We start from the raw sequence: 14,034 nt of genomic DNA on the forward strand, positions 1-14,034 counted from the left end.
GTCGCTGACCGAGGTGGAGGGAGGGTGTGCGTGTGTCTCGCTCCTGTGTCCTCTCCTTACTTGGTCCCAAAGTCGCTTACTTTTTCCATTAAGTTTTTCATTAATTGAAGTGAAAAAAAAGTTATTGGGAAGGAAATAGCTTTAAATTTTCTTTCTTTTACTTTCTCGCTCGCTCTATCGTAAGTGTTGACAAGTGAGATAGAGATTTAAAAGTGAGGTGTAAGTAAATTTATCTCTCTCTCTCTCTCTCTCTCTCTCTCTCTCTCTCTCTCTCTCTCTCTTTTCCGATCCAGTGGTGAATTGAAGAATGAAAATTAGGGAGATAAAGGAGTGAATGAGAGAGAGAGAGAGAGAGAGAGAGAGAGAGAGAGAGAGAGAGAGAGAGAGAGAGAGAGAGAGAGAGAGAGAGAGAGATACGTAGAGGGCGAGAGATAAGATAGAAAAATGAGAGAAAAGAGAAAAGAGAAAAGAGAAAGTAAAGAGAAAAACGGCAAAAGAAAAAAGAGAAATAAGAAAGAAAGGAAGAAAATAAGAAAGGACACAATAAAGACAAGAAAATAAAGACAAAGATATAAAAAGAAAAAAGTAAATAAGGACATGAAAAAAAAAAAAAAAAAGAAAAAGTTAAAAAAAACGGAGACGGATGAGAGAGAGAGAGAGAGAGAGAGAGAGAGAGAGAGAGAGAGAGAGAGAGAGAGATCAGTGGTAAAGAATAACAAGATTAAGGTGACAAAGTAGTGAAGGAAAAGAAGAAAAGAAAAGAAAAGGAAGAAGAAGAAGAAGAAGAAGAAGAAGAAGAAGAAGAAGAAGAAGTAGAAGAAGAAAAGTTTCACGAAGGAGAATTTTAATTAAGCCTTGTCTCTCCTCTCTCTCTCTCTCTCTCTCTCTCTCTCTCTCTCCTCTCACACCTCTGACCTCTTCAAAAACAAGGAAAACGAGAGAGAGAGAGAGAGAGAGAGAGAGAGAGAGAGAGAGAGAGAGAGAGAGAGGAATAGGGAAAAAGGAAAAAAAGAATAATAGAATAATTTAAGAGCAAGACAGACCCGTAATTTAAAACTCAATGTCCTTTTCGTTCATTAGTAAAGCGTTAAAATACGTGAAAATAGGCAAAAATAGACGAAAAACATGAAAAGAAATGAAATCAAGTAAAAATAGGTGAAAATATGTGGAGATGTCTTAATGTGGCTTAACAGGGTTTCAAATGGCTACAAAAGGCTTAGAATATCTAGAAAACTATCTTTTTATGGCTTGAAATCACAAAAATGTCTCATCATGGTTTGAAATGGCTTTAATCAACTTCTTACTACTTGGAGTAGCTAAAAAATGGCTTGCTATGATCTGAAATGGCTCAATATGGCTTGTTGAGTTTTAAAATTGGTGGAAATGGCTTAGAATGGCTAAAAAATATCTTATGGCTGGAAATTGCTAGAGATGGCTTGCTTTATATTTAAATGCCTTAAAATGGCTTACCAGGGTTTAAAATGGCTGGAAATGGCTTAGAATATCTAGAAAACTGTTTTTTTATGGCTTGAAATAAAAAAAATAGCTCATCATGGTTTGAAATGTCTTCAAATAACTTCTTACTACTTGAAATCGCTAAAAAGGCTTAATATGGACTGAAATGGCTTAATATGGCTTGTTGAAATTTGAAATGGCTAGAAATGACTTTGAATGACTGAAAAATATCTTATGGTTTGAAATTGCTAGAAAATGCCTTGCTATATATTGAAATGCCTTAAATGGCTAAAGAGGGTTTAAAATGGCTGGAAAAGGCTTAGAATATTCAGAAAAATATGTTCTTAAGGCTCTAAATGGCTAAAAATGGCTTAATATAGTTTGAAATGGCTTAACTTAGCTCTATACAACTTGAAATCACTAAAAAGGCTTAATATTGGCTGAAATGGCTTAATATGGCTTATTGAAGATTGAAATGGCTGGAGAATACTTAAAATGGCTGAAAAATATATTATAGCTTGAAATTGCTAGAAATGGCTCGAAATATTTAGAATTGTCTTAAAATGGCTTACCAGGGTTTCAAATGGATGGAAAAAGGCTTAGAATATCTAGAAAACTGTCTTCTTATGGCTTGAAATCACTAAAAATGGCTTATCATAGTTTATCATGGCTAGAAAAGGCTTAGAATATCCAGAAAACTGTCTTTTAATGGCTTGACATCACAAATAAATGGCTCATCATTGTTTGAAATGGCTTGAATTAACTTCTTACAACTTGAAATCACTAAAAGGGCTTAATATGGACTGAAATGCCTTAATATGGCTTATTGAAGTTTGAAATGGCTAAAAATTACTTAAAATGGTTGAAAAATAGCTTATGGCTTGAAATTGCTAAAAATGGCTTGAAATATTTTGAAATGTCTTAAAATGCTTACCAGGGTTAGAAATAGCTGGATATGGATTAAAATGACTGAAATTATCTTCCTATGGCTTGAAATAACTAAAATGTCTTAGTATGGTTTGAGATGGCTTAATATGGCTTACCAGGGCTCGAATTGGCCGGAAATGGCTTAGAAGAGTTAGAAAAAGCCTTCTTATGCCATAGAATTACTAGAAATGGCTTATTATAAATTGAAATTACATAATATGGCTTACCAGGATATAAAATGGCTTAGAATGACGACAAAATTACCTTCTTATGGCTTAGAATTACAAAAAATTGGCTTGATATATTTTGAAACGTTTTAATATGTCTTACCGAGATTTGCAATGGCTGGAAAAAAAATTAAAATGGCTTATTGAGGTTTAAAATGGCTAATAATTATTTATAATGGCTTACAGAGACTTGAAATGTAAGGAAATGGCTTACTACAGTTTGAAAATTAAATCTTTATGACTTGGAATTGCTAGAAATGGCTTACTTAGATTTCAAATGACTTAAAATGGCTTTGTATAAAATAAAATGACTTTCTAAGGGGGTTTCAAAAGAGTAGAACAATTTGAAACCATATTAAAGGGGTTAAAATGTTTTGGAAAGGGATTAAATGGCTTGAAATGGCTTAGAATGCGTTAAAATGGCTTGGAAGATGTTAGAATGATGTAAAATGGTTTGAAATGGCTTGGAATGTGTTAAAATAACTTGAAAGACTGTAAAATGATGCTAAAATGGCTTAAAATGGCTTAAAATTTGTTAAAATGGCTTGAAACATGTTAAAATAATGTTAAAATAACTTGAAACGCCTTTGAATGTATGAAATGGCTTTGAAGATGTTAAAATGATGTTAAAATGGCTTAGAATGTTGATAAAATGGCTTGAAAAGTGTTATAATTACGCTAAAATGGCTTGAAATGGCTTGTAATGTGATAAAATGGCTTGAAATGGCTTATAATGTGGTAAAATGGCTTGAAATGGCTTATAATTTGATAAAATGGCTTGAAATGGCTTATGTGATAAAATGGCTTGAAATGGCTTATAATGTGATAAAATGGCTTAAAAGATGTTAAAATTATACTAAAATGGCTTTAAAGGGCTTAGAATAAAAATGGTTAAAAATGGTTTGAAATGGCTTAAAAATTGTTAGAATGACTTGTAATGGAGTTGGAATGGCTAGGAGGAGATTCAGATGGCTTGGAATGGGTTAAAATGAGATGAAATGGCTTATAAGAGGATTGAAATAGCTTGAAATGGATTATAAAGGGTTGGAATGTGTGGAACTGGCTTGGCCTGGGTTAAAATGGCTTGGGATGAGTTAGGATGCCTTACACTGGTCTTAGAGTTAAATATGCTGATAAAAAAAATGTAGTAGTAGTGTGGGAGGAGGAGGAGGAGGAGGAGGAGGAGGAGGAGGAGGAGGAGGAGGAGGAGGAGGAGGAGGAGGAAGAGGAGAAGGAGAAGGAGAAGGAGAAGGAGAAGGAGAAGGAGAAGGAACAGTAGCAATAGTAGTAGTAGTAGTAGTAGTAGTAGTAGTAGTAGTAGTAGTAGTAGTAGTAGTAGTAGTAGTAGTAGTAGTAGTAGTAGTAGTAGTAGCAGTAGTAGTGGTGGTAGCAGCAGTTGTGCAGTGGTGGTGCAGTGGTGGCAGCAGCAGTGGTGGTGGTGGTGGTGGTGGTGGTGGTGGTGGTGGTGGTGGTGGTGGTGGTGGTGGTGGTGGTGGTGGTGGTGGTGGTGGTGGTGGTGGTGGTGGTGGTGGTGGTGGTGGTGGTGGTGGTGGTGGCAGCAGCAGTGGTGGTGGTGGTGGTGGTGGTGGTGGTGGTGGTGGTGGTGGTGGTGGTGGCAGCAGCAGCAGTGGTGGTGGTGGTGGTGGTAAGCAGCAGTGGACAGCAGTGGTGGTATAAAGATAGTGGTGGTGGTGAAACATGGAAACAGTAAGAGAGAGAGAGAGAGAGAGAGAGAGAGAGAGAGAGAGAGAGAGAGAGAGAGAGAGAGAGAGGTAGTGTTGAAATGGCTGAGGGAACGAGGTAACTTTAATACTCCGCCTTGGACACACCTGAGCGTCACGGAAAAGTGGCGGAATGGCTGCACACACACACACACACACACACACACACACACACACACACACATTGCTGCTCCTTCCCGTGGCTTTATAAACACTGAACACTGGCACTGAACACTCGCCTGCCGCCACTCCGACCTTCCTTTGTTTCCATCGGGGTTACTAAGCAGTGAAAAAGTAAAAAAATATGTAAAAATAAATGAAGATAAATGATACAGACAGGAATGGGTAAGATAAATGAAGATAAATTAGATAAGATAATTAAGATAGATGATTTAGAATATATGAACAGTGAAATAAGTTAATAAAGGATGAAGGTAAATTTGTAGTAGTGATTAATTGTGTCTTTTTTATTCTTGATGATTCTTGGGTCGATTTTTTAACGTGACTGAATTTAATGTATCTTAATCTAACGTAACTTTGGCTTAAATTAACGTAATTTGGCTTAACCTAACGTAACTTGGCTTAACCTAACGTAACTTGGCTTAACGTAACGTAATTTGGCTTAACCTAACGTAACTTAGCTTAACGTAACTTAGCTTGAACGAAGGTAACTTGACTTAACCTAACGTAACTTATCTTAACCTAACGTAACTTGACTTAACCTAACGTAACTTGGCTTAACGTAACGTAACATGGCTTAACGTAACGTAACTTAGCTTAACGTATCGTAACTTGACATCCTAACGTAACTTGACAACCTAACGTAACTTGGCTTAACCTAACGTAACTTGACTTAACCTAACGTAACTTGACAACCTAACGTAACTTGACATCCTAACGTAACTTAACTTGACCTAACGTACTTATCCTATTATCTAACGTACGTATATAAAGGTAAATAATACTAAACTGAAAGGCAAATAATATAAAGGTAAATGATATAAAATTGAAAGGTAAATAATATCAAACTGAAAGATGAATAATATAAAAACCAGCAACATAAACACAGCAAAAATCTTCTTCTCCTCCGTTAATAATAATAAAAAAAAAAAAAAAGATAAAGTAAAAGCTTATCTGCTCTTAGAAAAATTAGATAATATATATTTTTCTAGAGAGAGAGAGAGAGAGAGAGAGAGAGAGAGAGAGAGAGAGAGATTAATTTCGTGTTGTCTAATCATTTTTTAGTGTATTAATCCTTTCACTGTCATGGCAGTAGCTTTTGTCAACACCGAGAACACACACACACACACCGAGAACACACACACACACACACACACACACACACACACACACACAAATATAAAATGAATAAAAACAAAAACAAATAGAAGCTTAATCTTGATCTTACTTAATCTGCTCCAGGAAAGTTTAGCACAAGTTTACAAAGCACTTCTCAGTTATGTCCAGCCTTGGGTAGCATGGGGAGGGGGGGAGGGAGGGTGGAGAGGAGGAAGGGAAGAAAGAATGGGGGAGAAAGGAGGGAAAGAAAGAAGAGGGAGAGGTGAGAAGTGCAAGAGAAGAGGGGGAGAGGAGAAAGGGGAGGAAACTAGGGGGAGGAGAAATGGGAACTGCAAGGGAAGGGGAGAGGAGGAGGAGGAGGAGAAAGGGAGGGGAGAAAAGGAGGGGAAGAAAGAAAGGGAGAGTAGGAGAGGGAGAAAAGGAGGAGAGAGGTGGAAACATGCAAAGGGAGGGAGAGGAGAAGGGAAGAGGAGGAGAGGTGGAAACATGCAAAGAGGGAGGGAATAGGAGGAGATGGGAGAAAGGAGGCTGGAGGTGGGAGCTGCAAAGGAGAGGGGAGGAATGGGAGAAAGGGAGGGAGGGGAGGGCACTGCAAGGGAAGAGGGAGAGGGAGAGGGAGAGGGGAAGGGGGGAGAGGGGAGAAGTTTTATTGCACACTAAGGTCTGAGAGAATAAGTTAATTTAGCTTTGTCTGGCTTATCAAGTTTATTAACACTTCTAAAGCTATGGCTACCTTTGTTAACGTTAAACACACACACACACACACACACACACACACACACACACACACACATACACACACACACATACACACACACACACACACACACACACACACACACACACACACACACACACACACACACACACACACACACACACACACACACACACACACACACACACACACACACACACACACACACACACACACACACACACACACACACACACACACACACACACACACACACACACACACACACACACACACACACACACACACACACACACACACACACACACACAGACACACACACACACACACACACACACACACACACACACACACACACACACACACACACACACACACACACACACACACACACACACACACACACACACACACACACACACCTGTAATGGGAAGACTGGCTGGGTGACCAGCAGACGACCGTGGTGGTGAATTACACACACACACACACACACACACACACACACACACAGAGAGAGAGAGAGAGAGAGAGAGAGAGAGAGAGAGAGAGAGAGAGAGAGAGAGAGAGAGAGAGAGAGAGAGAGAGAGACAAACAAAAAGATAAAACATAGGCAGACAGAAACCGAGGAAGCTAAGTAAACAGAGAGAGAGAGAGAGAGAGAGAGAGAGAGAGAGAGAGAGAGAGAGAGAGAGAGAGAGAGAGAGAGAATGTTAAAAGGTTACTGTATTGGATGTAGTAAAGAAAACGAGAGTCCACAAACATAATATTAAGTAGTGCATTAATATTTTCACTGCTTCGCTCCTCTTAACACTTCCCACTGCTGGAAAAAAAAAAAGAGAGGAAGAAAAGGAAAAATAAAAATAGAAATAAGAAATTGTTTCCATGAGCGTCAAAAAAAAAAAAAAAAATGGAAAAAATAAACAAAAAATAATGGAACACGGATATTTTTTTTGTAGTGTAGATCATCACTTTTATAATCACTTCCCACTTACCCAACATTGTACATTGTCGATGGAAAAAGCGCGGGAAAATAGAAAAAAAAAAAAAAAAAAAATAGAACACGTATTTTTATGGACGTGTGAAATACAACAACAACAATTACAACAGAACAGGAAAAAAGAATAATGAAAGCTGTATTTACATAAACGTGTGAAAAACAACAACAACAACAACAACAACAACAATTACAATAGAAGAGGTGTTATTTGTTACCCAGCCCATCATGTTCATAAATACAATTAAAACAATGGAATAGATAGAGTCAACGGAGAGAAGGGAAACAGAAAAGCAAGCACACGTAAGACATAAGAAAAAAAAAAAAAAGAGAAAAAAAAGCGTTTGCGTTCATGTTTGCAATTAAAACTCTGCAAAAAAGAAAGAAAAAAAAAAGCGTTTGCAATTAAAACTCTGCAAAAAAGAGAAAAAAAGCGTTTGCGTTCATGTTTGCAATTAAAACTCTGCAAAAAAGAAAGAAAAAAAAAAGCGTTTGCAATTAAAACTCTGCAAAAAAGAGAAAAAAAGCGTTTGCGTTCATGTTTGCAATTAAAACTCTGTAAAAAGAAAGAAAAAAAAAAGCGTTTGCGTTCATGTTTACAATTAAAACTCTGCAAAAAAGAAAGAAAAAAAAGCGTTTGCGTTCATGTTTGCAATTAAAACTCTGCAAAAAGAAGTTGAAATAAAAGATAGAAAATAAAGAAAGGAGATTCATGAACACAAACGCAGAAGACATAAGAAAGAAAGAAAATAATAAAAAAAAACAAATATGAAAAAATGTGTTTACGGTAAAAAAAAAAAAAAAAATAGAAAGAAAAAAAACACAAATACACAGAAGAAAGAAAAGGAAAAGAATAAAAAGAAAAGGGAATAAGAAAACAAGTAAGCTTATAGTCACCAAATAGAAGAAAAGAAAGAGAGATAGAAGGAAAAAAAAAAAAAAAGAAACGTACATACAAACGCACAGAAAGAGAAGAAAAACAAAACGAGGGAAAAGCAACAAGAAAAAAATGTGTTTACTGTCATTTATACAGTTAAAACACTACAAAAAAAGGAAAGATAAAAAAGAAAAGAAAAAAACACAAACAAACATCCACAAGAAATAAGAAAAACAAGACAAAACAAAATAAAAACAATAAAAAAAGAGTTACGGTCATGAAATACAATTAAAACACAAAAAAAAAAGAAAAGAAAAGAAAAACATAAACACAGAAACACATGGAAGACCAGAAGACACAAAAAACAAAACAAAACAAAACAAAAATAAGAAAACTAGTGTTACGGCCATCAAATCCAATCTAAACAATAAAAAAAAAAACAGAAATAAAGAAAACACAAACACACAAGACAAAAACAATAAGAAAAATAGCGTTATCTGCCATCAAATACAATTACAGCACAAAATAATAAAAAACAAAAACAAATAGAGAAAACTAAACATAAATACAGAGAAGAGGTAAAAAACAACAAAAATAACAACAAAGATGTTTAAAATTGTTCACATCATTTCATTTCCTCTTTTCTCGTATCGTATCAGCGTGTCTCATTATATTTTCCTTCTTTTCCTTTTTTTTTTCGTTATTTCTCCTATTTCTTTTCCTATTTCTCGTAATTCTTCTTCACGGAAAAATGAGAGAACAAGCTAATTCTTTTTTCTCTCCTTTTCCTTTTTTTCATTCTATTTTTATTCTTTTTTGCCTCGCCTTGCTTCCAGACAAGTATTTTAAGGGACTGGTGCAAAAAGATGAGCTTGGAATGTTGTGCTCGGCGATCGTAAGAGAAATTGTTCACCAGTGCCAGGCTTAAAAATGGTGCGGTGAAGCTTTGCGGTACATGAATTAGAGAGAAAGAGAGAGAGAGAGAGAGAGAGAGAGAGAGAGAGAGAGAGAGAGAGAGAGAGAGAGAGAGAGATGAAGACAATATATTTCTTTTCTATCAGTTATATTTAGGCTTTACTTCAACTACGCCTGTCTCTGAATGTTGCTGAGTTGTGGCGGTTTGTTATATGATTTTGCGATATTTAAGGGACAGTGAGGAAGGAAAAAAAAATAATGGAGACGTTTGTATATATTTTTCCAGTTCCATTTAGCTTTTTTTTTTATTTGACTCATTGGTCTCTAAACTGATCAAAATGCGATAGATGAGGTTTATGTAATTTTGGAACGTGGGACAATGTTGCTGTATGGTCTTGAAGTTTAAGGAAAATTTACGATATGGATTAAAAGTGCAGTGTAAGTTTAATGGACAATCTTGAAACACGGTATGACATTTTCGCACTGCTGTATACTGTATTAAGTAATAATCTAATTCTCACCCAAACTAATCTATGAAAGAAGATAAAATGAAGTAAGATAAAAATAAAAAATAGATAAAGCAAAACAAAAGATGAACACGAAATCTAAACGTCAAACACAAGAGATAATTAGTTCAAGCCTGATGAAGATAAGATAAAATGAAGTAAGATAAAAAAAATTAAACCAAAACAAAAGATGAAAAGGAACTCTAAACGTCAAACACTCAGAGGCAATACAATACAAGACAAGACAAGAGATAATTGGTTTAAGCCTGATAAAGTTCGATCTGGAAAAGAGACGTAGGCCCGTACCAAGAGTCACGAAGGTTTAAGGTCGAGGGTAGAAGGAAGGTAATGTGGTACCAAGAGTCGCTGTCATTATTGGAACGAAGAGCAGAGGGAAGGTCGAAGGGAAGGCATGGGTGCCCCCGTGTCTTCCACATGACCTTCGAAGAAATATTTTATAATTTTCGTAAGCTGGAGTGACCAACGAATAGTATGAACTAAAATCAACATCAAGAAATATTTTCAATCTCGGAAAACCGATAGTTATGTTTCCACGTAAGTTACTATTTTTTTTTATAATAGTGAAGGATCGCCTTAAAATCGCGAGGTGGAAGAACGCAGTGGATCCAGAAAGCTCGCCACCTAGCTGTTTTATGAAGCTTGTTTTCGTTTGTCAGGAAAGTTACACTGTTTATTTCATGGTAATAAATATTTTCTTTAGTGAGCTCATCATCCAAGCCTATTAAAGACCAAATATGTGCATGGGTTAATGGAGAATAGGAAGTGACAGGTGAACTGCCAACAGACAGAAGGCTGTCAAAGTATGCAAAGAAAAGCCAGTCACAAGGTAAATACTAGCCTGTATAAGCAGGTTTAAAACAAAACCACAAAGATGTAGGTAGGGATGTAGACAGAGAATTTCACACTAACCCAGGACTTCGTATCAAACTCTCTCCCTCTCTCTCTCTCTCTCTCTCTCTCTCTCTCTCTCTCTCTCTCTCTCTCTCTCAACAAAGACTGATCCCAAAGAATACAAATTTCTCAACTCTTGTAATGAACTACCACTGCTTCTTGATATGGATTTTGTAAGACAGTGATTTCCAAACACATGATAAATTACCACTTTAGGGATAATGGAAGGATACAGAAAAAAAAGAAAGTTAAGAATTCTGGAAATTATGAAAACACTGCAGTCTGTAAAGTTGTTGAATAAACCTGTTATAAATACATAGTGAAATTGAGCAACAACAATAAACATTCAGAACTGCTATACATATACAAAACTTGAAAAGAAGAAAAATTATTTAAGTGTGTGGCAAGCCAGGTTTCAATAAGGAATGCTTGAGGACACAGATATTCAATAACTCTGATCACATGTGGGCTTGTTACTCACTACCTGAGCCTGCCTCTTTTCACATTGTCAGTTCTCTCTAAGCACCAGCTGATGCTAAAATCTTGAATTTTTATTTAGCTATAAATATCTTAATATTAAAAATTTTTTAATGGCATTAAATGACTTGGTGATCGCCTCCCAAGCTAAATTTTTCTTGTGAAGGCTAGCTGGGTTTGTTGAGCGGTCTTGCAAGTCTTTATTCTCTTTCACAAGATTGAGAATCATTATTCTCTGCTCGTGCGTGAGTGGCGAGGCCCGGTCACAGCTTCTTCCCTCCATTCTTGTAGCGCGCACTGTGGATTTGTTGTCGTTCGTGGAGCTCAAATCCGGATTACAGTCATACCAATACCGACACAACTGTTACCAACTCAAGCTAGCGGCAGACCTCTCGCAGCCCTACCTTCCACGGCGACTCTTGGTACGGATTGAAGGTAAGGGCGAAGGCTTTGCCTTGCTGGTCGAAGGGAAGGTCCGTGCCTTGGCCTTCGTGACTCTTGGTACGGTCCGTAATGAAACCGGTTCTCAGAAATGGAGTGATGGATGGACAGACTCAAAACTCGTTCATTTACTACAGTTGCTGGTGCTGAGTCAATAAGATGAATAAAAAAAAAAAAATAAATAAATAAATGAAAAAAAATGATACAAATTCACTGCGGATAATAGGTGAAAATAGACATACATTTTTTATTTAGTTAATGTCATGTATGGGCCTAGTGCATTTTTCCTTTTTATTCTTACAAATTTAAGGATGGGGATGACACATAGGTATATAAAATAGGCTTGTCTCAAAGTATTTCCCTATTATCATGTATAGGCCTAGTGTATTTTTCCTTTTTATCCCTACAAATTTAAGGATGGGGATGATAGATAGGTAGAGAAAATAGGCATGTCTCAAAGTATTTCCCTTATTATCACCATTATTCTTTTTTATTCCTACATATGAGCGAAGATTTTTGAAGCAAGTCAGTGTGAAAGCCTGCGGAGTGTATTCCAGGAACAATTCATTCAGGCACACGTGATTAATAGAAGGCCATGCACCGTATCCAGGCGACATTGCTTTCAAGTGTGCCATCACTGCAGGGGCACCAAATGTTCCGAACTGCCAACGAATCACCTCCACCTCCATCGCGACAAGATATTACAGAACTTTTTTGGATGAGAACGTACGTCCTCGAACTTAGAGAACTTTGGAGCTTAGAGGATGATAAAAAGGAAGGTGAATGTCTGAACAGAGGGGGAAAAATTAAATGTGTAAATATGGACGATAAAATAGAGTTGGAGAAAGTAGCTAAAATATAAGGTAAACTTTGGAAAATATGAGTTTACAGTATGATATAAAGGAAGGTGAATGTGTGACTAGAGGGGAAAAAAAAATAAATGTAAATATGGACGATAAAATAGAGGAAGCAAGTTAGAGAAAGTAACTAAAATATATCGTAAACTTTGGAAAATATGAGCTTAGAGGATGATATTTAGAGTTAGATATTTAGATTTAGATTTAGATGTAGAGATTTTGAGTTAGAGAAGTAGCTAACATTTAAAGTTAACTAGGAACTTTGAAGCATGAAAGATGATAAAAAGGAAGGGGAATGTGATAGAAGAGGAGAAAATAAAGTGAAATGTGTAAACGTGAACAATAAAATAGAAATGAGTGAACAGAAGAATTGGAGTAAGTAAGAGAAAATAGATAAAATTCAACGTAAACTTAGGAAATTATGAGCATGAAAGGACGATAAAATGGAAAATGAACGTGTGAGTAGAAGAACGAAAAAAAAGGATAAAATAATATGGACGAGAAAATAAAGACGAGCCAACAGAAGATTTAGAGAAAGTAAGTTAGAGAAAGTAACTAACATTTAACAAAATAGTAGCAGACAGAGAGAGAGAGAGAGAGAGAGAGAGAGAGAGAGAGAGAGAGAGAGAGAGAGAGAGAGAGAGAGAGAGAGAGAGAGAGAGAGAGAGAGAGAGAGAGAGAGAGAGAAGTTTAAATATGGAGGATAAAATAAAGATGAGTGAAAAAGAGATAATAGAAAAAATAAATCAACGAAAATAACAACCACATAACGAGCTTGGAATGTAAAAAAAAAAAAAAAAAAAGAAAAGAAAAGAAAAGTGCGTGTGTTAACAGTGGAAGAGGGAAGAACAGATGTATACGTATCAAAAAGTATGAAGAAAACACTGGAAAATGAAGATAAAAAAAAAATAACATAAGTGTAAAACGTTTCCACGCATTTAAGAAATTTAGAACGTTATAAAAAGGATTGATGAGTGTTATGCATGAGTCATAAAAGAAAGATGTATGAGAACAGTAGGAAAAAAAAAGTGAAGGTGAAAATATGAGAATGCAAAATAAAGTAGAGAAAGTGAATAATGAACAAAGATGTAGAGAAAGATATAGAGAAAGTGAGGAATGAACAAAGATGAATGAGAATTGTAGGAAAAATGAGTGAAGGTGAAAATATGAGAATGCAAAATAAAGAAGGGAAAGTGAGGAATGAATAAAGGAAGAAAATTAGAAGAAACAACGTAAAAGTAAGACATTAAAACTTAGAAGGTTATAAAAGAAAGATGGACGAATGAGAAGAGAAAGAGAGAAAGAAAAAAAAACCCGTATAAAAATGGAGAGTGAGAAAGATAAGAGGAATAAGGAAAAACAAATAATAAAGACATGTAAATATAGGATTTTAACAAACTTAGAAGGTTAACAAAGAAATTTAGATGCGTGAAAAGAGGAAAAAAACAAAAAACAAAAAATGAAAAAAAAAAATTAGTTGCTCATATACTGAAAACAAAGCCAACAAATGAAAATAATAAAAGTAACAGGTTTTCCGCTACACTTAACAAATTTACGTGATTGTGGAAAGAAATGATTAATGAATAGAAGGAAACATGAGAAAGCAAAAATGAAGTAGGGAAAGTGAGGAATGAACAAAGGAAGGAAATAAGAATAAATAACGTAAAAGTAAGATATCAAGACTTAGAAGGTTATAAAAGAAAGATG

At 35.8% G+C, this 14,034-nt stretch overlaps 1 long non-coding RNA gene across 1 annotated transcript in view; it reads left to right on the top strand.

Annotated features, from left to right (window-relative positions):
- Positions 1 to 14,034, top strand: part of LOC123502135 — a 36,771-nt gene continuing 22,737 nt past the window's right edge. Inside the window, exon 1 of the long non-coding RNA XR_006673807.1 lies at positions 1 to 71. This is a non-coding gene — a long non-coding RNA (uncharacterized LOC123502135). The remainder of the gene's footprint in view (positions 72 to 14,034) is intronic.

This window comes from Portunus trituberculatus, chromosome 10 (assembly GCF_017591435.1).
Source record: "Portunus trituberculatus isolate SZX2019 chromosome 10, ASM1759143v1, whole genome shotgun sequence".
NCBI lineage: Eukaryota > Metazoa > Arthropoda > Malacostraca > Decapoda > Portunidae > Portunus > Portunus trituberculatus.